The 27,321-nt window shown below is 42.0% G+C and overlaps 1 pseudogene; it reads right to left on the reverse strand.

Moving 5' to 3' along the window:
* Nucleotides 1–10,806: 10,806 nt before the first annotated feature.
* LOC145412623 (E3 SUMO-protein ligase ZBED1-like) lies at nt 10,807–13,860 on the reverse strand (annotated as a pseudogene).
* Nucleotides 13,861–27,321: the final 13,461 nt, after the last annotated feature.

A 27,321-nucleotide genomic window follows, 5' to 3' on the forward strand; every position in this document is an offset into this window, starting at 1 on the left:
AAAAAAAAAAAAAAAAAAAAAAAAGTGGAGAGGAGTGGGGCGGTCATAGATGAGGAAAATGAATCGGAATATTAATGACGACGTAAAGATTCTGAGCGACTGGAAATGCACCAGGACAGAGAATGATGGAACCTATAAAGTTTGAGTGTGAGAAGTGGCCACGGTAAGTCAAGCACATACTCTCCTAATTTCCATGCAGCTCTCCAAGTTTTTATGCGTTACCGGTACCGAACGTTTCGTCTATGTCTTCATCAAAGTTTTTTTTTTTTTTTTTTTTTTTTTTAAAGCCAAATGCTGTAACAGTACATTATCACTGTTATCAAACATAATTATTCATGATTGGTATCCTCAGGATTCAGTTTTTTCTTTATTACTTCCGCCAAGGAGGTTATGTTTTCACCCCTGTTCGTTTGTTTGTTTGTTGGTTGGTTTGTGACCAAGATTACACAAAAACTACTGGACAGATTTCCACGAAGCTTGGTAGAAGAATGGGCCTTGGCCCAGAATAGACTCCATTAAATTTTGGTGCGGCTCCGTCTAAAGGTGCGGATCCAGGAATTTGTTTTTCACTTTCTTTAACATTGCGAAATAGGGCATTTTTCGACATTTTCGTATTTTTTTCAGTGAATGTTGCATGGATCTTGATGAAAAAAAATCAGGCATATGTAGGATGTTGGTATCTACGAATGTGTACAGTTTGGAGCGGATCCATATAAAATTCCGGATCTTGCGGATTTAAATATACTTTTATAGGGGGGTTGTTGGGCCTTGGCGGAGCTATGCGCTCGACTGAGTGCCATTCTAGTTTTTCATGTTATATTCCTGACTAATGTTTCGAGCTGTGCTGTACATGTAGCCCATCCACTCATGCTGATGATTCCATCCTTCATGTTTACATCCACCATCTCTGATCGGGATTCTCTGATTATTAGTTCAGTGCTGTTGTGGAGTGGGAGGAGTGTGATAGTGTGACATTCCTTGTGTCCTAACCGCTTCCTTTATTGTTTTCCATTCCCCTTTTACACACACACACACACACACACACACAGCCTATATAGATAGGTAGATAGATATGGAGATAGGTAAATAGATATAGATAGATAAATTGATAGATTGATAGATATATATACAGATATTTCGTCTTTACTTTCCTTGTACTTCCCTCCATCATTTTTACAAAATTCTTTGCAGCTCCCACTTCTCATGAGTTAATTCATATTTCCTTCTCCACCCTACACTCACTCTCTCTCTCTCTCTCTCTCTCTCTGCACCACGTTACGATTTTACTCCATTATCACAGATCTGTAAATATATCCTGCCCAGAATATTTTCCTCTATGTCCACACGATCAGTATCAGTCAAATTTAAGTTCCCTATTGAACAAACTTTAACCTTTTCCGTCCAGTGTTGTGTTTTTAGTTACTTTCACTACCACTAGTGTTATATTGACCTCGGGAAAGCTCACTCTTGCTGAAAGGGTTAACAAAAGCTTTATCTAATCCATCTACGTGTAAGTCTGATGAAGTCGTCTGCAGATAACAACTGTATATAGAACATCAATGAACTGAAGGGTTAAAGGAGGTAAAATAAGGACCCAGTGTAGGTTTTCTGTCCAAGTCTCTAACGCAAGAGTTAACCGATACTCCCAGTCCTTTATCATATATGCAACAGGTCAGCTCTGAAACTCTTCCTTTGTCTGTATTTCCCTCTGCCTGTGACCTCCAGTTTTCCAAACTTCATATATTCAGGCTTCTCGAAATGAAAAGATCTTGAATTTGGCTATTTTATTTTCAGGAAACATTCTTGTTCCCATTTAGTCCTTGGTTTCTTCTTCCTTGCATAAGAAAACTAAAGAGCTGAAGGGATTTGTTTGTAGTTTAATGACTGTAGCTATGTAAAACTAATATCAACATGACTTTAAAAGCTTTAACATTTTGATCTAGATTACTTTGTTTAACTCTTGGTATATCCAAAAGATCTTTAATTGGCACGGGGTACACCTTTCTGTTGCTGTTGTTTTCGTTGTTGATGGTGCTGTGTGTGTGTGTGTGTGTGTGTGTGTGTGTGTGTGTGTGTGTGTGTGTGTTTAGCACAGGCATTATGGTTATGAGTGAGTGGAAGCATGTGGATAAGTGTTGATGTAATATATAAAGTTTTACAAAATTACTAAACTAAGATTAATAAAGTAACTTTTTAAATTGACAAAGATTATTTATTAGAACTTTTCTTACTTACTTTTGTCGTTGTCTTTCTCATGCGAAAGTATCAGTACTTCTTGTCAAATTGAGAAAACGACCAGAACCAGATTTTTAAAAATAAGTAATAAATAGTTTAGGCAGTTTTTAAAATGGTAGAGGGACGTCGGATAATAATAAATTAAAAGTACACACACACACACACACACACACACACACACACACATATATATATATATATATATATATATATATATATATATATATATATATATATATATATTTGGAGTCTGTGGTACAGTGGTAAACTGTTCATTTTCGTACACTGAAGAACGAGGGTTCGCGCCCCGCCAGGGTAATAAACTTTGGAAGCGTTCTTCTGGCCACGTACTGCATTGGCGGACACAAGGGGGTGCTGTGGCTGAACCAGTGTCGCTTACTATAAAGTATACTTGCACCCAGTCGTCTTGCGTGGGCCGATTGCACTTGGTTCACAGACTACACACACATATCCAAAGCCACTCCAACACTACAATTACACTTACAAGCACTTCCCACCCTACATACAATCTCTGCTAGACAGCCTAAGCCACTTGGTAGAGATACATTGGCTGTACTGTCCCCACTTCGGTAGGGATAGGCCGGTCCTGCAGTGGACACTCAAACGGCTGATATATATATATATATACCGTATATATATATATATATATATATATATATATATATAGTTTCCAAATATTGTATTTATTGGTTTAAGGCAAGCTATAAAGAGAATGGAAAACACAAGGTGTTAAGCAAAGTGGTAAATGTATACAAATTAAAAAGGAAAATGAATATACTGACATCGTATCCATCTCACCAGTCGCCTTATACGACTGATAATTGACAGGTAACATATCCCTCTAACTCTCCCGCTGTGCATGACCTCCTCACCTCTAACCATACCCCTGCCCTGACCCCGCCCACTGCCTTCGCCTCTTATCACTACCCTGTCCTCTTTCCCCATGCCGCTCCTTCCCACCTATGCATGCCCACCCATACCCACGCCATGCCTTGCCCCTTCCTGCATCTTTTAACATATTGCCCTTCCCTGCCCTACCCTGCCTTCCTTTCCCTCACCAGTCCATCTAACGACGCACTTTTACCTCCCAGCCCATAACTTATCATCACCTGCCCTGCCCCTCCCTGATTATTTTTTGTCATGGTCCTACTCTGTCATTCTCTCTCTCACATCCCCAGTTCTGTTTCCCAACCCTTACTCATACCTTGCCTTACCCCCACCCTTTATCTTTTAGCTCATCCCCTTATTCAGCCTTCCTTTCCTTAGTCTCTCCTAAAGGCTTAAATGCCCCACATGTTATCCCATCAGTACCCATACCATAGCCTGCCTCTCCCTGCTTCTTTTTATTCATACTTCAACTCTTGCCTGCCCCACCTTCCTTTATTTCATATCTCCTCTTAACCCTGGATAAGCATAATTTTTTTTAGTAACATCACAGGCATACCTGGGTATTATTTTCCCAGCCGTGGAAGAAAAAAAAAAGTTCTAATCAATATTTATTCATGAAACTTGGTGTGAGTGTGGAAATAACCTCTTGTTCACACTGATATAAGTATTAAAGATTTTTTAATGAGAGGTAGAAATGTAAAAAAATAATCCTAAGATCAATTAAAAAAAAAAAGTTCGAGAGATGACAGAAAAATATATAGGCCTACAAGAGTAAAAACATTTTTTTGTTCTTACTCCTTGCCTGCATCCTCAAAACCTCCCAAATACAGGCTGCTAGCTTCTCTTTTATCAGAAAACCATAAGTGAAAAATGCTACTCACACAATAGGCATAACCAGATGATAATCACCCGACCACTGTAAACAATCAATGAAGACCGATGTGTAGCGCGTTACCCACCCACTTAACACCAAGTCTCAATGCACAATGCAGCTATTAAGAGAGAGAATGTTCTTGAAATGAAGGAACCATGTGTTTAATACAGTGTTGCAATATCACCGGGTGACTTTCACCCAGGTATGCCTGTCAGGAATAATGTCCAGTCTTCCTTACCCCACTCTTAAACACTGTCCCTTCCCTGGTTTGACTTGTCCACTGCTGCCCAACTCACCACCTCTCCCTTTCTGCCATGCCTCTGCTGCCTTCACATATTAAATCGTTACCGTGCCTTACTCTACCTTTCCCTGCCATCTACCGCCCCACCTCTACTAACCTTCACTTGCCTAATCCTGTCCCTTCTCTGCTCTGTTCTGCCATATTCTTCCGTACTCTTCCCACTATTTTCTATCCTTCTTCCCTCCAAGTCTTATCCTCGCCCTGCCTTCAGCCTTCTTCCCTTCATGCTCTTCTTTTGCTTCCCAGCCACCAAACACGTACATCATTATCAGTTTTATTTCTCATTTCTCACACGCCCTCAGTGCTTTATTATTCTTAAAGTTTTCTTTCCATTCCTTTCATCCCTTATTTCACCCATTCTGTATAGCCTTTTCCTCCCTTTCTCCATCTCTTCCCCGTATGCCTTCCCCTTTTTGTTGAATTCCACTCCTTTTATATTTTGTTCTTATCACTGTTTCACACCTTTCTGTACATTGTTTTTGTCTCTTTTATTACTGTCATTTATATCCTCCCTCATCCTGCCAACACTTTATCCCCCTGCCTACCTCCCCTTCTGCCTCCTTGTCTCCTCGTGTTACTCCGCCAGTGCCTGCCTGTCTCTTTGCCTGCTAAATTGTCTGTCCACTTATCTAATAGTAGTTGTTCCTACCTGATTACTGTCTCTTTACTTCCGTTTCTATCCTCGTACACATAGACACACACAAAAACAAACATGAGCACAAGAAAAAACACAAATACGGCGACATACAAACAGAATATTACACATTGTTAAATATATTGTAAACATTCAGACGCTCTTTGGGAATGCTAGCTGTTGTTTAAATGTTTTTGTAGGTCTTCAGTATTAATAATCTTTGTCTTCCCTTAAGTATCACTCTGCACCCACCCTGTACCGTAACAAAAAAATATTTCCTTTTGTTTTTCGTCATCACTTGAGTGTGTAAAGTGCATGTGTTGGTGGGAAATGATGGAAAGATAGTGGGGGTTTATAAAGGCAGGATGGGGGGAGTTGGGGTGGCAGGGGAAGGAAGGTGGAGGTGGTGGTGGTGCGAGATGGGGAGATACTGTGGTATTGATGGCAGGATGGGTGGTGGTAGTGGTAGTGGGGAGATAGTGGGGGTGTTCATGGAAGGACTGGGGGTGTAAGGGTGGCAGGGGAAGGGTGATGATGGTGGTAGTGGTGGTGGTGGGAGATGGGAGAGGTAATGGGAGTGTTAATGGTAGGGTGGGTGGCAAGGGAAGGTGGTGGTGCTTTTAATGGGAAATGGGGAGATAGTGGAGATGTTACTGGCAGGATTGCGGGAGTAAGGGTAGTGCGGGGGAAGGATGGTGATGGTGGGGGATGAGGAGATAATGTGTTATGGCAGGAAGGGGGGAGGGAGGTCAGGATGTTAGAGGAAGGGTGGTGGTGTTAATGATGTTGGTGGTGGGAGATGGGGAGATAGGGGGTGATAATGGTAGGATGGGGGAGTGGATGGTGGCAGGAGAAGGGTAATGGTAGGAGGATAGTATGGATGAACAGGCTTAATGATAACTATAGAGGCAGTGGTGATGAAAATGGAAGGAAGGAAGGGATTGTGGTGATGACTGTTGTAGTGGTGAGAATGCTAGTAGATGGAATTATGTATACTGAATTATAAAGTATTCCTGAAAAATGACAAAGTGGCGGTAAGAGAGACAATGTGTGACAATATCCTTATAAGTGTGTACTATATGCTCTAAAGCACAGCTATCACCGCCACCATCAGCGATTTCTCAATGTGAGTCACTCCCTTAATCTGAACAATCTGTGCACTCACTCATTGACTCAGAACGATAATGAGACGAATAACTATTTGCAGTTGGGATAATAAACATACAAAGCTGAGTTTAGTCTCCGTTTGGTATTATATAAAATAAAACGATAGGTTGTGACTTTAAAAACTATATTGTCTGCTACAAGATGACAAAAAAAAGTAAAGCTGAGTCAAAAAGTATCATTGATATTTTAAGTCACATAAAAGCAGAGGAATTTTGAGTGACTTAAGAAATTATTATTATTTTTTTTTCTGAAAGGTATATTATTACCAGAAGCAAGAAATCAGTATGAAAGCAGCAATAAATGGGGAGGCGTTCAGTAAGTATTAATAAGACAAGAAGAAAACTCGCGAACAGTACAAGAAGAAAAAGAAAAGGGATTAGAAGGAGGAGGACGTGGGAGTTTAGGACAAGGAGAAAACAGAATGAAATAGTAATGTCTTTACTTTAGGACAAGGAGAAAACAGAATGAAATAGTAATGTCTTTACTTTAGGACAAGGAGAAAACAGAATGAAATAGTAATGTCTTTACTGTAGGACAAGGAGAAAACAGAATGAAATAGTAATGTCTTTACTGTAGGGCAGGAGTGTCGGACAGAAGAGCACACACTTTGATTTCTTATAATACTCCTTGCCGCTATCTCCATCCCCCCCTGTATCTCTTAATTTATACCTCCATTCTCTCACCCCACCAGCTCTCGCTTTCCATCTCCGTCTCCTTTCCAGATCTTTCTCTCCATCCCCCTCACCCCTCCTTGTCTTCCACGACCAATACCCCTGCACCCTTCATCCAGCCGTCCTTCTAGCTGCCTCTGACAGAAAAGACAGTGAAGCAAAGCCGATGTGCTGGTCAGAGTACAGCGGTTTGTGTGTGTGTGTGTGTGTGTGTGTGTGTGTGTGTGTGTGTGTGTGTGTGTGTGTGTGTGAGAGAGAGAGAGAGAGAGAGAGAGAGAGAGAGAGAGAGAGAGAGAGACCTAATATACGACAGTGGATACATTGTGATAAGCACCACGATCATATACTGAGGTACTGGTAAGCTACCGTACCCATCAGTTATTGTCACACATTGTTCTCTACCCTCACATTTAATCCCTAGACAAATAGACGCCACTCCTGAGATGCACAAAATCACCTTGCAGTAGGAAAAAATATAAAAAAGCAGATATAACCACCACAACCGCCATTTATTGTCTTCCATTATTCTTTATTGTCATGTTTGGTAAATCTCAGACAGGCTCTAGAGTACCTTTCAAAAGTCCTTGTGCAGAAGACGACGGAACGAGTAGTTTGTATAAGATATCAGGTGGCAGTGTAATAATTTTGTGTAGGTGTAGCAGTGTACAGTTCGTTAGTATGAGGTGTGGGAGTTTGTAAATTTGCAGTAGTAAGAGTTGGCAGTTTAAAGTCTAGCAGCAGGGCTATGAAGTATCTGTATAGCATGTATGCTATGCTGTACATCACTTTTCAAACATCATGTTTGATGGTATGATAGATAAACTGTTCTCTTATTTTGCACTGAACAATGGTCAAGTATGGCAAACAATAACCTACTTTGGTGATACTCCTGTAACCCACGTGTGTGTGTGTGTGTGTGTGTGTGTGTGTGTGTGTGTGTGTGTGTGTGCGCACGCATTGGTTCTTGATTATTTTTCAGCTTATGTACATCAAGGTAAATTTGTTGTGGTCCTCTTGACTAGAATGCTAAGCTGAGTTTGGTTAGTTACCGTATTAATTTTGCTGTTATTAGACGAAGTTAGTTTAGGTGTTGTTACGAAACAGAGAAAGATAATGTACACTTTAAGTGAGAATACTAAAAATCACTACTGTCCCGTAAAGTTCCAGGTTCAAAACAAAAGAGTTAGGTAAAATTACAAGTTAAAGTTTAATGCTCAAACTAACAACAAAACATTCAGGACTCATAAGGATAATGTAATGGCAAAAAACAGGTTAAATATATGGTTAACTGCAATAGCCTCTATTAACACGAAATTAGCAAGAGTAAATTTATCTAAGTCAGCCCTGATAAAATGAAAATACACCGGGTAATGCTCAGTTAATGCAAGATAAATTATTACAGATACAAAATAATATTAAAACTGATGGACATAAAGATCCCTACATGAATTACAAAAACTTCACTAGGCCTACAAATTAAACTTATGCTACACAGTACAAGAAAAAATGCAACAACAGTTATACTCAAATTACACACAGCTGCTAGATGGTTGGAGACTTCCGGAGCACTCGCAACAATAACTGTACAGGGGAGGACAGAGATGTGAACAAAATGAGGAGTAGATCTAAGTGGCAGTGATGCAGAGACTGAGCTCATTATATAGGGGCCAGCAGAGCTTGATACAACTTGTAAGAAGGACGCGCAAATGAAGCCATGGGGACAAAGAGCTGATAATCCCGCACTGAATAACAGAAAGGACGACTTACTCTACTATAACGGTAGAAGGGGGGGACTGAGGCAGAACACGCTCGTGATCAAACATGCAGCATACTGTGCGTTAAAATTACACAAAGGATGATGAAATCATAGGCTATGTAACAGTGTATATAATTGATACTAGTCTATTTTAGATTAAATTAGGCTTAGTCAAGACCAAGTTACGAGTAGACGGACCTAGGTTAGCGTGGGTAATTTAAGTTTTATTTGGTACTACTAGAGAGTAGAGGTGGAAGAGAAGTGGGGGAAGGTGGTGGTGGGGGAGGGAGGGGGGGGGCAGGTATTGGAGAACTGGAGAGCCGGCGGTGGGAGAGAGGAACGGGAGAGGAAGAGGGTGGGAAAAGGAGAGGAAAAGGAGGAGGAGGAGGCAGGGTAAGATAGGGAGAGAGGGAGGAAGGGGTAGGTTTAGGGTTGTTGGAGTGAAGAGTAGAGGGGAGCGAGGAGATTACGGAATGTGTGTGTGTGTGTGTGTGTGTGTGTGTGTGTGTGTGTGTGTGTGTGTGTGTTGTAAAATTGTCGTGCCTAGTGAGGTGTTCAGTCTGTGTGAGTCTTTCCACACCTGTGCGTTTTCGTACACTGGAGAACGAGGGTTCTCGCCCTGCCAGGGCGTTCTTCCACTCACGTACTGCTTTGGCGGACATAAGGGGCGCTGTGATTGAACCATATTATAAAGTATGCTTGTACCCAGTCGGTTTGCACTGGCCGATTACACTTGGTTCACAGACTACACATACATCCAAAGCCACTCCAACACTATAATTACACTTACAAGCCCCGAGTCCGAATTCTCCCCAGTTTACGGTAATTCGGAGAGAGTTTAAGTAATCCTTCTACCAGCGAGAGAGAGAGAGAGAGAGAGAGAGAGAGAGAGAGAGAGAGAGAGAGAGCCGCAGCAGCAGCGAAAAAAAAAAAAAAAAAGCATAAATACGCCGCGGTTGTGAGTATCGGTTATGTCTGAGTCGGTTACGTTAGATTCGGTTCTGACAGAGTCTGATACGTCGGGTCAGTTTTTTCTGAGTCGGTTATGTCATTCATGTCATCGTGGTGTCCAAGGCACAGTCCATATCACAGTCCAAGTTCATAGCCAGGGTCGTCATCCAGGGTCGTCATCGTGGTGTCCAAGGCACAGTCCATATCACAGTCCAAGTTCATAGCCAGGGTCGTCATCCAGGGTCGTCATCGTGGTGTCCAAGGCACAGTCCATATCACAGTCCAAGGTCAAAGCCAGGGTCGTCATCCAGGGTCGTCATCGTGATGTCCAAGGCACAGTCCATATCACAGTCCAAGTTCATAGCCAGGGTCGTCATCGTGGTGTCCAAGGCACAGTCCATATCACAGTCCAAGTTCATAGCCAGGGTCGTCATCCAGGGTCGTCATCGTGATGTCCAAGGCACAGTCCATATGACAGTCCAAGTTCATAGCCAGGGTCGTCATCGTGGTGTCCAAGGCACAGTCCATATCACAGTCCAAGTTCATAGCCAGGGTCGTCATCGTGGTGTCCAAGGCACAGTCCATATCACAGTCCAAGTTCATAGCCAGGGTCGTCATCGTGATGTCCAAGGCACAGTCCATATCACAGTCCAAGTTCATAGCCAGGGTCGTCATCGTGGTGTCCAAGGCACAGTCCATATCACAGTCCAAGTTCATAGCCAGGGTCGTCATCGTGGTGTCCAAGGCACAGTCCATATCACCAGGGTTGGGGTCAATTAATTTTTATCAATTCAATTAAATTCCAATTCAACGTAAAATGTGAATTATTCAATTCAATTCAATTCCAATTCATTTAGAAAAATAATTGTTCAATTCCAATTCAATTCAATTCAATTCATAAGCTTGTCAATTCAATTCAATTCCAATTAATTTAATAATACGTTTTCAATTCCAGTTCAATTCAATAATACGTTTTCAATTCCAGTTCAATTCAATTTATAAGCCTGTCAATTCCAATTGAAGGTACTTATTTAAATCTTATGCCACCCAGGTACTCCCAGTAATATCAAGAGGAAAAATAAAACTGTTTATTCATTCACATATCTATTTTCCAAAAATTTGTCACCAACTTCAAGGTTACATACTGTATATTGTTAATATTAGATCTCAATTTTCATGTTTAACAAAGAACTTCCTTTAAATCAACAACACTGTTGCAAGTCGCAATACTATCCAATATCCTTAACATAAAACTTACTTCTTTTTTGGAACAAAAATTAGAATTTCAAAATTGGCCCTGGAAAAATGTTACTCAGAATTACATCTGATCATCATCAATTCTTCAAATTTTTTGTCACCTAAATTGCACCTTTCAGGCCTGAAAAGCTTGCCAGCAGCAGAAAACAGTCTTTCAACAGGAGCCGATGTAGCAGGAATGGCTAGGTACTTTGTTGCAAGTATAGTGAGGATGGGAAGCTCACTTTGTTTGGCCTTCCAGTAGCCAAGGGGATCACTGTCTTCTTGTATACATGGTTGGCTGAGGTAGAGTGAAACCTCGGTTTCTGATGGTCTTGCTGTTGGTGCAGAGGACCGGTTCACCAAAGCAAAGAATTTGTTCCTTTTCATCGGTGGTGGTTCTTCAGGGGCAGTAGATGAAGAAGCCCCACACCCACTGCATGCTGCATTCAGTGCATTGTATTTCCTAGTCAGAAGGTCACGAATGTCTTCGACTTCATTGTCATGGCACCAATCCAGCTTGTAACGTGGGTCTAAGGTGGCAGCTAGCTGGAAATCCTCCATAGACTCAAACTTACTCAGGCGAGTTTCTGTAGAGGCCTGCAGTGTAGAAACAAGTTTGCACTTATGCACTTCATGAAGATTAGCTAAAGCAGCCCGAAGGCCACGGACACTGTTAATTACCAAACTACATGTCACCATGTTTTGTCCCTGAATCTGATCTGTTACATACTCAAATGGCTCAGGTATATCACAAAGCTCTTTTATGGTGTTCAGCTCATACTGTTTCAACTTGTAAGGAGTGTCAAGTTTGTCCCACACATCAGATGAAACACGTAGCACTGACCTTATCATCATCAGCTGGCTATTCCAGCGTGTACATGTTGCCATCTGGAGCTTTAATTCATTTGATAGAACTTCTGTAGCAGTTGTTGATTTCCTACAAAAACTAACTAGCTTTGCTACTTTTGTCAGAAATTGCTTAATCTGACTATCGTTCTCCAAGCCATCTTTTACCACAAGCTGCAAAGTATGAGCAAAGCATGGACTGCGATTTGGGGGTAGATATTCATACACTGTAGACTTCGTAGGTGCTGTATCATCAGATGGAAGGGTATCACAGACATTGACACCAAAATCATCACCATCGTCATCATCTTTAAGTTGCTCCATTGGGAAAAGAGTAAATGCCTTCACCATATTTGCTGCGTTATCTGTAACAATGGTAGTTACCTTACTCCCAACATTATAGAGGGCCATTGTTTCTTGATAAAGCTATAGATATTTTCTGAAGTATGGGCGCCTTTAAAGCGACGGCATGCCAGCATAACACTATTCATGTTGTAGTCAAGTATGAAATGACCAGTTACACCTATAAAGGACCTCATATCCCTACTGGACCACAAATCAACTGTCACACATAAACTCTGGGCTTTCTGTAACTTGGTCTTCAACCGGGACTGAACACTGTTTGACTTTTGTGGTAGAAGTACACTACTCAGATGCTTACGACTAGGCATTGAAAACTTTGGCTCTGCAGTCACCATGAGCATGCGGAATCGCTCACTATCAACCAGGGATAGAGGAAGGAAATCATGTGCAATAAAGTTCACAATACAGTTAGTAAGTTCAATCTGCCGTGAGTTGGTGGATGTCCACTTGCTTCCTTTGGTACTGCCTTTCATGAAGTTAACCATTGAGGGCTGTTGTGGATCTGCTGGTGGAATATCGAGCTTTTCATAGATTTCTGAGTGGTTCTTCTGAAAAGAAAAACAAGGGAAAATAAATTATTTAGTTTTACAAGGCTCTGAACAAAACTTCCCACCCATGTACAGAGTTTACATATAAGACTGTTAGGGGATCCAGGTGGCTTGACTGATATAAAAATGGAAATTAATCCATAGAGCTAAGCCATATTACTATGTAACCTCGCTAGAATTACAGGAGACTGCTACACTACTTCCCTCCAAAGGTGGCCATTGGCCAGCGATGGATTCGAACTACCGACCATCAGATCAGTAGCCAAGCGCTCCACCAGCCGAGCTACCCAGAGCCCCAGCTCGGTTGGTAGAGCGTTTGGTGACTGACCTGATGGTAATAGTTCAAAATCTGCTCGGTTGGTTGAGCACTCAGCAACTGATCTGATGGTCGGCAGTCCGAATGCACTACTGGCCACAGTATATTTTATAAAAAAAAAACTGTTTTTCCTTTTTCTTTTTTTATACAACTAATACATATCTTACAACAAATAACTCTGTCTCAATCTGTTTTGGTTCAGCTTTTAAAGAGTTAGGCTAGGTTAGATAGGTACAGTACCAAAACCAAAAGCACACAAAAAGAGGCTACATTACAGCATATTTTATTGAAAACCAGTTTTTCCTGTTTTCTTTTTTATACAGCTAATACATGCCTTACAACTAATAACCCTATCTCAACCTGTTTTGGTTCAGCTTCTAAGAGGTTAAGTTAGGCTAATTAGGTACCAGTACATTACCAAACCCAAAGGCACAAAAAGACAATATTACAGTATATTTTAACAAACACCTGTCTTTCCTTTTCTTTTTCATACAGCTGATACATACCTTACAACTAATAACCCTATTTCAGCCTGTTTTTGTTCAGCTTTCAAGAGGTTAGGCTAGGTTCTAGTTAGGTACAATACCAAACCCAAAAGCACAAAAAGATATTACAGTACAGTATAGTTTATGAATGACTGCAACTGCACTAATAACTATAAATATCAAATGTGTTGACTTAAACCAAATAAACAAATACTGTAAGTACTAAGTACACTGAAAAAGTGTAAAGAAAGAGGGTAATAAAATTCTCTCTCTCTCTCTCTCTCTCTCTCTCTCTCTCTCTCTCTCTCTCATACAGTAGTAGCCATAGTGTACTGAATATATAAAGAAATTCTTCTTAATTTCTTCTGTCTAAAATACTAATCAGGTACTACTAAAGTAACCAAATGCTCACCTCTAAATGCCTCCTGAAGTTTGATGTTGCTTTGGTAGATCCACCAACAGGCTGGTTACAGTGACGGCAAACAGCTTTAAGGTTTCCTGGTTTGCATTCACTAGAACTAGAAGGCATGTTGAAATGGCTATGTACATTTGATTTTAGTGGCATTTTTGTCACAGGATTTGTTTTTTAAAGCAGAGTAAGCCACTTATCATAGACCAGCTGCCAGTGGTTTCCACCACACTACTGAACTTTGCACGCTGGCCAACAGGGTATGGCAGGTTAGGCAGGACATGTACTGGACATGTACACACCAGCTCATCCAGGCAAACTGACAGGATTCAAACCTGCCATTCTTGAACATGACATCATACACTTTTTTTTTTAAATAATTGTAGAGACAATTATAAGGAAAAGAACACATTCTTAAATAGCCTATATTATTAAAACATAGGCTATATGTAAAGAACATAGTTTAAGTTTACCAGGCCTACTGTGATATGATTACATGAATAATGTTGCCAAACATCACAATATGATTGAAATAAAGCTATGTTATGCATACATTGTTGGCACTTGCCAAGTTGCCAGTAAACTATACAGTATTTTATAATGTCTGATCACAATATTTATTTTTAGTAACATCAATCAATTCATATCAATTCATGCTATTAATTGGTATCAATTCCAATTCAATTCTGTTTATTTCGATATCAATTCCAAATCAATTCAATTATTTTGAAAATATTTTTTTTCAATTCAGTTCAATTCCAATTCATGCATTTTTCGCATCAATTCCAATTCAATTCCAATTCATTTCATAATTGACCCCATCCCTGTATATCACAGTCCAAGTTCATAGCCAGGGTCGTCATCGTGGTGTCCAAGGCACAGTCCATATCACAGTCCAAGTTCATAGCCAGGGTCGTCATCCAGGGTTGTCATCGTGGTGTCCAAGGCACAGTCCATATCACAGTCCAAGTTCATAGCCAGGGTCGTCATCGTGGTGTCCAAGGCACAGTCCATATCACAGTCCAAGTTCATAGCCAGGGTCGTCATCGTGGTGTCCAAGGCACAGTCCATATCACAGTCCAAGTTCATAGCCAGGGTCGTCATCGTGGTGTCCAAGGCACAGTCCATATCACAGTCCAAGTTCATAGCCAGGGTCGTCATCGTGGTGTCCAAGGCACAGTCCATATCACAGTCCAAGTTCATAGCCAGGGTCGTCATCGTGGTGTCCAAGGCACAGTCCATATCACAGTCCAAGTTCATAGCCAGGGTCGTCATCCAGGGTCGTCATCGTGGTGTCCAAGGCACAGTCCATATCACAGTCCAAGTTCATAGCCAGGGTCGTCATCAGGGCACCTCAGCTGTCACCTGGTTAAGGGCAGCAACTGGGAGGAGGGAAGGGGGAGGGGAGGGCAGATCCATGATTCATGACGCACCCAGGTCCCGGACCCTGGAATGATGTCCTCCTCATTTCACTGGATTTACAGCAAGGGGATGGGAGGGGAGGAGAGGGGTGGGTAGGGGAGGGCAGATCCATGATTCATGACGCACCCAGGTCCCGGATCCTGGTGTGATGTCACTCCTCATTTCACTGGATTTACAGCAAGGGGAAGGGAGGGAAGGGGAGGGGTGGGTAGGGGAGGGGAGGGGAGGGCAGATCCATGATTCATGACCCACCCAGGTCCCGGATCCTGGTGTGATGTCACTCCTCATTTCACTGCAGGGGGAAGGGAGGGGAGGAGAGGGGGAGGAAGGAGGTAAGGAAGGGAACATGATCACTCACACACACGTCACATCCCGGATCACGGCCTGTCTCCCGTTCCGTGATTCGTGGCACACCGAGGTTCCGGGCCCCAGATGACACCACTCCTCACTTCCCGGAAAGGTCAAGCTTTCCCCGTTCCGCGACCACACACACACACACACACACACACACATACAAATATACATTTACAAATATACATACACACACACACACACACACGCACACATAGTACACACACACACATATATACATACACACACACACCGCCCAGCCGCTCTTGCCTTGTGCGGATTCAAGCAGCTTCACCTGTGCGTCGGAGACTCGATCTCGCCCGCCACGGTTGGATCAGCAAACCCTTACCGACTCGGCTGTCGCAACTGGACAAAGAAAAGATTTTTGGAACTTCTACTGTACAATCCGAACAGCATTTTCCGGTCATACCTTCCTGTTCAACATCAGTGTACACTGAAATTGCGCTTATTGTTGTTGCTGAAGAATATAAACGATTAATATGCGTGTTGTAGCAAAAAAAAAATGTAAAAGGTTTGGTTAGCATACATTGCACTAATCACTTCTGGTTAAGCTCTTGGGTTCAGGAAGCCTTTGTACACATCATCAAGGGAAATACGTTGTTAAAAATCACTCGTATTAGAGACAAATCCTTGGTAAAATACGGGGCATAAACATTTTCTCGTATATATTCAATTGTACTCGTGCCTACTCGTCCAAATTTTATGGTGCCGGCTTTCTCACAACACTGTTTTCTTCTTAAAATGTTTCTTCGTTGAATGATATATATAATGATGAACATTAAAGTTATAATGTTCAGATTTTCTAAGGGAGGTATAAAGAGAAGAATAAGTTCATACTGGAGGGGAGGCAAAATTACGGCAATGTATGAACATGAGAAAAGTATTATATTATTCAACGAAGAAACATCTGTATACTAAATTTATTCTGTCATAAATGCAATATTATCGTAAATGAACTAATTACCAGGAGTAAATATTTATGCGTTATTTATATCCTTGGCTGGTTTCCTGGATATTTATGATATATAAACATCCTTTCGATTGATTCTGTGTAGCGAGTCTTGCTAAACTCGATGGCATCAGCTAATATTAAATGCTCTACGTAACACCCGAGTTGATGACTACGTAGTCCCTTCCACAGCTTGTAAATAAAGTGACTCAGGAGTCAGGATCATTAACTCGAAAACTCTGGAGTCTCCCTAACATCTCTACATTAGCGAATTATATGGTTTTCTGCACCTTACTATATTTAGGTATGTTGTTTGTATATTTCCCATATCAAAAGGTTTTACTTGAATGTAGTAGAAGATTCTTGTTGGCACAGAAGCATATCTTCCCCAGCAATTTGCTCTTCATGTCGCTCCGTATTATTTCGTATGGTAGACAGTGCGTCTTTGAACTCTACCGGCAATCTTTGAGGACCATTTGTATGGTGAAAAATAAACATGTATACGTATTATTCTATGAAGTTTTGCCTAGAAAGTTTTTTTTTTTTAATGATTAGAAAGAAATCTACCAGAGTTGCAAAGCCAATGTTAAACACTGAACGCAATAACATTATCGTTCGTGCATATCATACTAGTGTTACCTTGACATCCAACACAGCAGTAGTATCAGCATTATTTATTTACATGTTCTTTATTTCGTGAGCCATGGACGTAAAGCTATGGTGCTAATATTATGTGGCTAGCAAGAAAGTGTCAGATCCCTGAACGACCACTGATAGAGACATGATTGAGTCTTTGCAACCCTGTTCACAAGGCGTAATGTAGATGCCTAAGTCTGGGCCAGGAGTACGAACACTGCAGGCTGCAAGTAGATTGGTTGTTGGTTTTTGAGCATGACCTCACTGATAGTTGTCGTTCAAGTGTTGATCGTTCAGTTACAATGTTCTACAGAAATAATCATACACTTGATATATACATGCAGTACTACCAGCCAAAAACATACGGTTAGTCAGACATTCGAGAGGAGTCGACTATACGGAGTTTGTGTTGGTCCAGGCTAGGACAGAGCTCACTGTATTAAGTTCAGGGCCTGTATCTCAGCAGTCTTACACTTGTTTTTGTTCTTATTTCCATATAGAATACAATGGGTCCATTGTTTTATGGGGAATAACTCCTAAAGGTCTGTCGGCAGAGTTCAAAATCACTCTGTATCGTATTTGACTAGTGACGATATGTTACTTGAGATGGACGCCTTCACGCGGTGGCACCAATATAACTGTCTGATGTCCTGCTTTACAAATATCCCTCAGTTTCCTCCCTATCCCCGAAAGGAGGAGGATGAACTGCTCGGAAACTGCAACTTCAACATTATCTGGCCAGATAAGGCTGCGGCCTCTACAGCAGCAGCAAAAACCACCACCACCACTACAGCCAGTGTTATCGATATAACATATGTAAACAGATGGATACGTAGATGAAGGTATAACAGAAGAATCAATCGCTGCAGAATAAGTGTTACCAGGTATCCATTGCTAACGTCACTACGTCTCCAAGACGCCATGGCCGGGCTGGTGCTGTCTGTGTCGTGGTGGCGAGGGCCGGCGGTCGACACAGTGCGGCAACGTAAGTTTTTATTTTGTTCTAACTATGCCCGGGCGAGTTGTTCAGCTTAGGGAAACCATTTACAATTGGAGTGTTTAAATATAGCCTTTATCATCCCCATAACATTACACTTTTTATCAAGTTTAATGAATTGTCGGGAGAGAGAGCAGGAATAAACTAAAGTATACGAGAATATTAGGAAACTCTGCATAATATATTACATTCGAAAAAAATATGACGAAATCTTACATCTACTTCAGCGACAACCCTTGAAACACACTATGGTCTTTCTTATTCTATTCTTATTAATACATGTAACTCCCCACATAGAATTTTAAAACAAATATAACTTTAAAAATTAACATTGTCAATAATGTATTTCATAATTATGATCTAACAGAAGTTCAAACTGTGGCCCGTATTATATTTGGACTAGCGACGCCTTCACGTAGTGGCACCGACATGACCGGATGGATTCAGTGTTTGGCCAGACAATCGTCCCTCAGTTCCCTCCATCACCGCCTGCAGTAAACTGGGTTTATATTTGGATAAGCCTGTGGTTGCAACTACTACTAACGACAGACGATATTACCATGTTGAAGAGGTACCGAAGGCACCAAAAGTGTTAACTTACTACGGTTTACGTTCTGGCCAGTATTACAAACCCTGTCTTATATTTCAACTTAGGACGGACGACTGTAGGTAAATCACAGGAACTCACCGCGACCAAATGATTAACTTTTGAAGCTACGGCAGCCAGAGACGCCATGGCAAGGTGCCTGGTTACTCTCTCGTGGTGGCGGCGCCCTGCCATCACACACCCACCCAGTCTCCCAGGCACTTGTTTTTTTTTTAGACACTTGTTTCTTGGCGAGTTTATCCTTAAATTTTAAACCCTTTTTATCCGAGGAGGCTTACTGATATTTCATTCCTTGCCACCACTGTGGTAGTTCCGACAGTGGTGGTGGTGGTGGTGGTAATAGTAGTAGCAGTAGTAGTAGTAGCAGCAGTAGTAGTAGTAGTAGTAATTTTTGTTTTTCTGATTATTATTACTAATTATTATTATTATTATTACTTATCACATTATTATTATTGTTATTATTATTATTATTATTATTGTTAATGCCATCACCATCATTATTAGCGCTATCTTCATCAATACCGCCATCTTTACCATTATTATTTGAATCGTTATTATATCATCATCATCATAATTATTATTATCAAATTATTATTATTATTATTATAAAAATATATAATAAAATAATTTGGTTTTACGCCAGGTATCCACGAAGGGCTAAGGCGTTGCCTCTGGGTAGAGGACTTTTGGACTGGAGCGTGTAGCATTTTATGACCGGATGCCCTTCCTGATGTCTACCAATGACCCTTGGGTGGATTCGATCCTCCGACCCTTCGGTCAGAATGAAGCGCTGTAACCCATAATAATAATAATAATAATAATAATAATTTTATTATTATTATTATTATTATTACTGCTTCTACAGCTACTACCACGACCCCTCATTATCATTATCATTTTTGTTGCGGCTCTTGCCCGAGGGAGTCGGGGTCACGGTTCTATACCACGATGTGGCTGTATTTCTTTTTCTTTCTTTCTCTTTTTTTTTTTTTTTCCTACGTCCAACACTGGCAGGACCTACGTAGGGTTGTCCCTCATGACTTAATTTATCTTCACTACGGTACCACAGCCTCGCCCCCCACCCTCGTGGTCCATTTGTTATCGTTATTATTATTACTATGGTTATGTTAAACATTTCTTTACTTCTGATATATTCTTATGTTTTCTGTGCTAAGCCAACATTGCGACATAGCATTAAAAGATCCTCTGTGGCCTTCATTATGTCCTTCCCCACACCACATATTGCATGCCAGCCTTACCGTGGGATGAGGCTTGGCTTGATGATGATCTTGATGATGATTATAACTGCTGTTGTATTTACTACTACTACTACTACTACTACTACTCGAAATCCTTCTTGAGTACAAATCGTCTGTCGGTAGGTTGCTTGCAAGGGTAAGCTAAAAACACGTCATCGGCTTCAAAGGGTTAAGTCAACTCTAGCCTGACCTCTGCAACAGAAGGGGTAAAAATAAGTTCCCAACACAGTCTTCACCAAAAGTTGTGTCGCCTCGGTGAGCCACAGCTAATGGTGTGGTGGTAAGACAAAGACTATACAGGGCAGTGCATATATAGCGCTGCTCTGCCACCCCGCCAGGCCAGGTCCTGTGTGGCGGCCAGGGCTCAGGCAGCGTAGCAGTGGCCATCCTGCATCAGTTTGTCACGTCCTACCATCTCAGCCAGACCGAGCCATTGCCAGCCGACTGAGCCACAGGCTTATCCAAATATAAACCCAGTTTACTGCAGGCGGTGATGGAGGGAACTGAGGGACGATTGTCTGGCCAAACACTGAATCCATCCGGTCATGTCGGTGCCACTACGTGAAGGCGTCGCTAGTCCAAATATAATACAGGCCACAGTTTGAACTTCTGTTAGATCATAATTATGAAATACATTATTGACAATGTCAATTTTTTAAGTTATATTTGTTTTTAAATTCTATGTTGGGCGTTACATGTATTAATAAGAATAGAATAAGAAAGACCATAGTGTGTATCAAGGGTTGTCGCTGAAGTAGATGTAAGATTTCGTCATATTTTTTTCGAATGTAATATATTATGCAGAGTTTCCTAATATTCTCGTATACTTTAGTTTATTCCTGCTCTCTCTCCCGACAATTCATTAAACTTGATAAAAAGTGTAATGTTATGGGGATGATAAAGGCTATATTTAAACACTCCAATTGTAAATGGTTTCCCTAAGCTGAACAACTCGCCCGGGCATAGTTAGAACAAAATAAAAACTTACGTTGCCGCACTGTGTCGACCGCCGGCCCTCGCCACCACGACACAGACAGCACCAGCCCGGCCATGGCGTCTTGGAGACGTAGTGACGTTAGCAATGGATACCTGGTAACACTTATTCTGCAGCGATTGATTCTTCTGTTATACCTTCATCTACGTATCCATCTGTTTACATATGTTATATCGATAACACTGGCTGTAGTGGTGGTGGTGGTTTTTGCTGCTGCTGTAGAGGCCGCAGCCTTATCTGGCCAGATAATGTTGAAGTTGCAGTTTCCGAGCAGTTCATCCTCCTCCTTTCGGGGATAGGGAGGAAACTGAGGGATATTTGTAAAGCAGGACATCAGACAGTTATATTGGTGCCACCGCGTGAAGGCGTCCATCTCAAGTAACATATCGTCACTAGTCAAATACGATACAGAGTGATTTTGAACTCTGCCGACAGACCTTTAGGAGTTATTCCCCATAAAACAATGGACCCATTGTATTCTATACGGAAATAAGAACAAAAAAAAGTGTAAGACTGCTGAGATACAGGCCCTGAACTTAATACAGTGAGCTGTGTCCTAGCCTGGGCCAACACAAACTCTGTATAGTCGACTCCTCTCGAATGTCTGACTAACCGTATGTTTTTGGCTGGTAGTACTGCATGTATGTATCAAGTGTATGATTATTTGTGTAGAACATTGTAACTGAACGATCAACACTTGAACGACAACTATCAGTGAGGTCATGCTCAAAAACCAACAACCAATCTACTTGCAGCCTGCAGTGTTCGTACTCCTGGCCCAGACTTAGGCATCTACATTACGCCTTGTGAACAGGGTTGCAAAGACTCAATCATGTCTCTATCAGTGGTCGTTCAGGGATTTGATACTTTCTTGCTAGCCACATAATATTAGCACCATAGCTTTACGTCCATGGCTCACGAAATACAGAACATGTAAATAAGTAATGCTGATACTACTGCTGTGTTGGATGTCAAGGTAACACTAGTATGATATGCACGAACGATAATGTTATTGTGTTCAGTGTTTAACATTGGCTTTGCAACTCTGGTGCACTACGGTAGATTTCTTTCTAATCATTAAAAAAAAAAAAACTTTCTAGGCAAAACTAAATAGAATAATACGTATACATGTTTATTTTTCACCATACAAATGGTCCTCAAAGATTGCCGGTAGAGTTCAAAGACGCGCTGTCTACCATACGAAATAATACGGAGAAACATGAAGAGCAAATTGCTGGGGAAGATATGCTTCTGTGCCAACAAGAATCTTCTACTACATTCAAGTAAAACCTTTTGATATGGGAAATATACAAACAACATACCTAAATATAGTAAGGTGCAGAAAACCATATAATTCGCTAATGTAGGGATGTTAGGGAGACCCCAGAGTTTTCGAGTTAATGACCCTGACTCCTGAGTCACTTTATTTACAAGCTGTGGAAGGGACTACGTAATCATCAACTCGGGTGTTACGTAGAGCATTTAATATTAGCTGATGCCATCGAGTTTAGCAAGACTCGCTACACAGAATCAATTGAAAGGATGTTTATATATCATAAATATCCAGGAAACCAGCCAAGGATATTAATAACGCACAAATATTTACTCCTGGTAATTAGTTCATTTACGATAATATTGCATTTATGACAGAATAAATTTAGTATACAGATGTTTCTTCGTTGAATAATATAATACTTTTCTCATGTTCATACATTGCCGTAATTTTGCCTCCCCTCCAGTATGAACTTATTCTTCTCTTTATACCTCCCTTAGAAAATCTGAACATTATAACTTTAATGTTCATCATTATATATATCATTCAACGAAGAAACATTTAAAAAGAAAACAGTGCTGTGAGAAAGCCGGCACCATAAAATTTGGACGAGTAAGCACGAGTACAATTGAATATATACGAGAAAATGTTTATGCCCCGTATTTTACCAAGGATTTGTCTCTAATACGAGTGATTTTTAACAACGTATTTCCCTTGATGATGTGTACAAAGGCTTCCTGAACCCAAGAGCTTAACCAGAAGTGATTAGTGCAATGTATGCTACCCAAACCTTTTACATTTTTTTTTTACTACAACACGCATATTAATCGTTTATATTCTTCAGCAACAACAATAAGCGTAATTTCAGTGTACACTGATGTTGAACAGGAAGGTATGACCGGAAAATGCTGTTCGGATTGTACAGTAGAAGTTCCAAAAATCTTTTCTTTGTCCAGTTGTGACAGCCGAGTCGGTAAGGGTTTGCTGATCCAACCGTGGCGGGCGAGATCGAGTCTCCGCCGCACAGGTGAAGCTGCTTGTATCCGCACAAGGCAAGAGCGGCTGGGCGGTGTGTGTGTGTGTGTGTGTGTGTATGTATATATATGTGTGTGTGTGTGTGTGTGTGTGTATGAATATTTGTAAATGTATATTTGTATGTCTGTGTGTGTGTGTGTGTGTGTGTGTGTGTGTGTGGTCGCGGAACGGGGAAAGCTTGACCTTTCCGGGAAGTGAGGAGTGGTGTCATCTGGGGCCCGGAACCTCGGTGTGCCACGAATCACGGAACGGGAGACAGGCCGTGATCCGGGATGTGACGTGTGTGTGTGTGTGTGATCATGTCCTTCCCTTCCTTCCTCGCCTCCTTCCTCCCCCTCTCCTCCCCTCCCTTCCCCTTGCCGTAAATCCAGTGAAATGAGGAGTGACATCACACCAGGATCCGGGACCTGGGTGGGTCATGAATCATGGATCTGCCCTCCCCTCCCCTACCCACCCCTCCCCTCCCCTCCCTTCCCCTTGCTGTAAATCCAGTGAAATGAGGAGTGACATCACACCAGGCTCCGGGACCTGGGTGGGTCATGAATCATGGATCTGCCCTCCCCTTCCCTCCCCTCCCAGTTGCTGCCCTTAACCAGGTGACAGCTGAGGTGCCCTGATTATGACTGTGCCTTGGACACCACGATGACGACCCTGGCTATGAACTTGGACTGTGATATGGACTGTGCCTTGGACACCACGATGACGACCCTGGCTATGAACTTGGACTGTGATATGGACTGTGCCTTGGACACCACGATGACGACCCTGGATGACGACCCTGGCTATGAACTTGGACTGTGATATGGACTGTGCCTTGGACACCATGATGACGACCCTGGCTATGAACTTGGACTGTGATATGGACTGTGCCTTGGACACCACGATGACGACCCTGGTTATGAACTTGGACTGTGATATGGACTGTGCCTTGGACACCACGATGACGACCCTGGCTATGAACTTGGACTGTGATATGGACTGTGCCTTGGACACCACGATGACGACCCTGGCTATGAACTTGGACTGTGATATGGACTGTGCCTTGGACACCACGATGACGACCCTGGCTATGAACTTGGACTGTGATATGGACTGTGCCTTGGACACCACGATGACGACCCTGGATGACGACCCTGGCTATGAACTTGGACTGTGATATGGACTGTGCCCTGGATACCACGATGAATCTCGTTCCTTAACCGGGTGACAGCTGGCGTGACCCCGACTGTGACTTCCAACGACTCAGACATAACCGACTCGACGTATCCGACTCTGTCATAACCGAATCTGACATAACCGACTAAGAGATAACCGTCGGGTAATTAATGTACTCTTCATCTTCTTGCTTATTCATACCATGAAACGAGGCGCATGTTAAAATTTTTTATACAGTTTGCCCGTTTTCAGTGGGATGTATGATGAGGGTACAAATATATATTGATAGTATGTCTGTAAACAAGGAATTTGCTCTGACCTTGACCTTTTGTCGTCAACCACTAAGATGTGGCCACACCACCAGCAGGAGAGGATTCAGTTTAAATGTAAAGTGTCAGAAGCGATCCATAATTGCATCTTGGTGAGCACGATCGGACAATGGGCTCAGTTCCTTACCACGCTCGAATTCGTCTTCGGGAATACTGTGCCGACCCACAAATATCCCACGCACAGGGGATATTAGCTAAGCGAAGAACATTCATAAGAACAACCGTGGACAGCGTCACGAACACACACACGCACGAACTCACAAATGTGCATGCTGGCATAAGCACGTGCGTGCACAAACATACACACACGCACTCACATATAATTATATGCTTGTACACACACACACACACACACACACACACACACACACACACACACACACACACACACACACACACACGAAGCTGCTGATTTCCCTTAAGAGCCCAGTGTCTCACTTTACCACCACACCACCCACAGTTGACTCTCCCCCCCCCCCTCCATTTCCTGACTGTCAGTTCGTGTTGATACACTCTAACACCTACCACGGTGTTAGTCCGTGTTCTGTAATATCAGCAGAGTCATTAACCACTAAAACAGTGACGACCCCACGCGTATCCACCTGCCAAATTTGTCAGGCCATGTTGATACAGTGACATGGATTGGACCTGTTGTGTTAATCTACTTCCCCTGCTGTGTTAGTCGGCGTTAATGTGCGTTAACATGTATTGACCAGGTTGAGTTTCCAATAAACCACGACTAAGGTCAGTGGGAGGCAGACAAGAAGATGTGGCCTAAATGTTGGTCACCCTTACGGTCCTTCTGCATAGTCGACTGACGGTGAAACAGTTACATGTTGAAATGTGAGAGGTATATTGATAAAGGCAAGATGAAGTGCCAGGAGACAGTAGTATGAAATAAGATAAAAGGGAGCGTTCAACAACGTTCCTCCTCCCAAAGATAGAGACAAAAACAAGAAACAACAAAGATGAGCTGGAAATGCTGTTGTTTGACTTGAGGATGAGGCCCACAAGCTGTTACAAGTCGGATATGGTACGCTTGTTTAAGTCCAGCCTGGATTATATTTTTTATTGCCTGTCACTAGGTATTGTGTACTGAATGAAATAGTAGGGGAAGGGGAAAGGGATATGGGGAAGACCTTGTGAAAATATTAAGTGGAAACTGTGGGGAGAGCGTGGGGTCAGAGCTGGGCAAGCTTATGAAAATGGTGGGTGGAGAGTAATGATAATGGCAGTTTTATGAGACCAGAGTTTTATGGTAATGGTGGGACTCGGGCGACGTTTTAGCAGTATTCATGCAGTCACTATTATTCACTTGCCTTGTGTACTGGAGGTTTGTGAGCTGGAGGTAGTGGCTGGTTGCAACGGTCCCTGTCTTCAGCTCACTTAGGTAAACCCAGGCGTTAAAATCCAGTTCTTGCCACAATGCACATCCCATTCGCACCATATGTAGACCAGAGTAAACTGTAAATATTTGCAAGTGGTACGTTTTAGGGGCCAAGGTTGGGGAAAGGGACATACAAGGCTGTGGGACCTTCATCGTGTGGACTAACTCACCTTTTTTACCCTGAACTCTTTGCTTATGTTGACCGTATTAAGAAGGCATAGGGCGGGGGATACACTCCATCCATATACACTTGCTAATATTTACTGTAAACAAATATGGCACTGCCTTTGTAGGTTAGCTTCATGAGAACAATTTATTTATATCTTTATCAGTTTATGCAGCATTGTAGTCAGTGCAGGAAACTCACTAAATAAACAAACTCAAGATGAACACCGCATCTGAGCCCTGCCATGTGAGTGTTAAGGGACAAGAAAAGATATATTTTTCATTCATTCATTGCCAGACGCCATGTATCCCAGACGGGGTGGCCAAGGGCTTAGAGTTAATTGTTTTACAGGGAAGGTCACTAAGCCTCCACCAACCTCACTTGACACGTAGCGATGCCAACAGCATCTGGTGTTCCCAGGCGGTCACCCATCCAAGTACTAACCAGACCCAACGTTGCTTAACTTCGCTGCTGCTTTTGCTCTAAATTGGCCTAAAATTTCCATCTCTCCACCTTGAATGTCAAACTGTAACAATAGACTGACACTTGAATTTGGTTCTAGTCACGAGAAAGTGCTATGGAAAGGATGTAGGGCCATAGCATCATCTTTTTTCGCCACTGAGCTACGGGAAATCAACTGCAAAAGGATGAAAATATGGGCAAATTTAGAGTTATCATTTTCATGGTGTAATATCTGTTGTGTGTCTATTGTTGCACACTATTATCGCACACAAAGCACTTAAATATTTGAACTAAATGATAGCAGGATTGACTGTTCCACCAAGAGGTCCTGCAAACACGTCATAAAAATGGAACACCCGCTTTAATACCATCTTACCAACTTCTGAACGTCTTATCCCCGGATACCGTTGAGGCGAATGTGGGTATTAGTGCCCAAGTGGTGGCATGTGAGATATAGCACACTCTTGGCTTGCGGAAGGTGGATTACTGAGCCTCAGGAATGGGCATCTTAGTCTAAATCCAGAATTAAAGGAGAGAGGGTAGGTATTAGTGCCCAAGTGTTTATGTGTGAAGG

This window comes from Coenobita brevimanus, chromosome 93, assembly GCF_032717465.1.
Source record: "Coenobita brevimanus isolate Jiangsu-jjx chromosome 93, ASM3271746v2, whole genome shotgun sequence".
In the NCBI taxonomy this organism is placed as follows: Eukaryota; Metazoa; Arthropoda; class Malacostraca; order Decapoda; family Coenobitidae; genus Coenobita; species Coenobita brevimanus.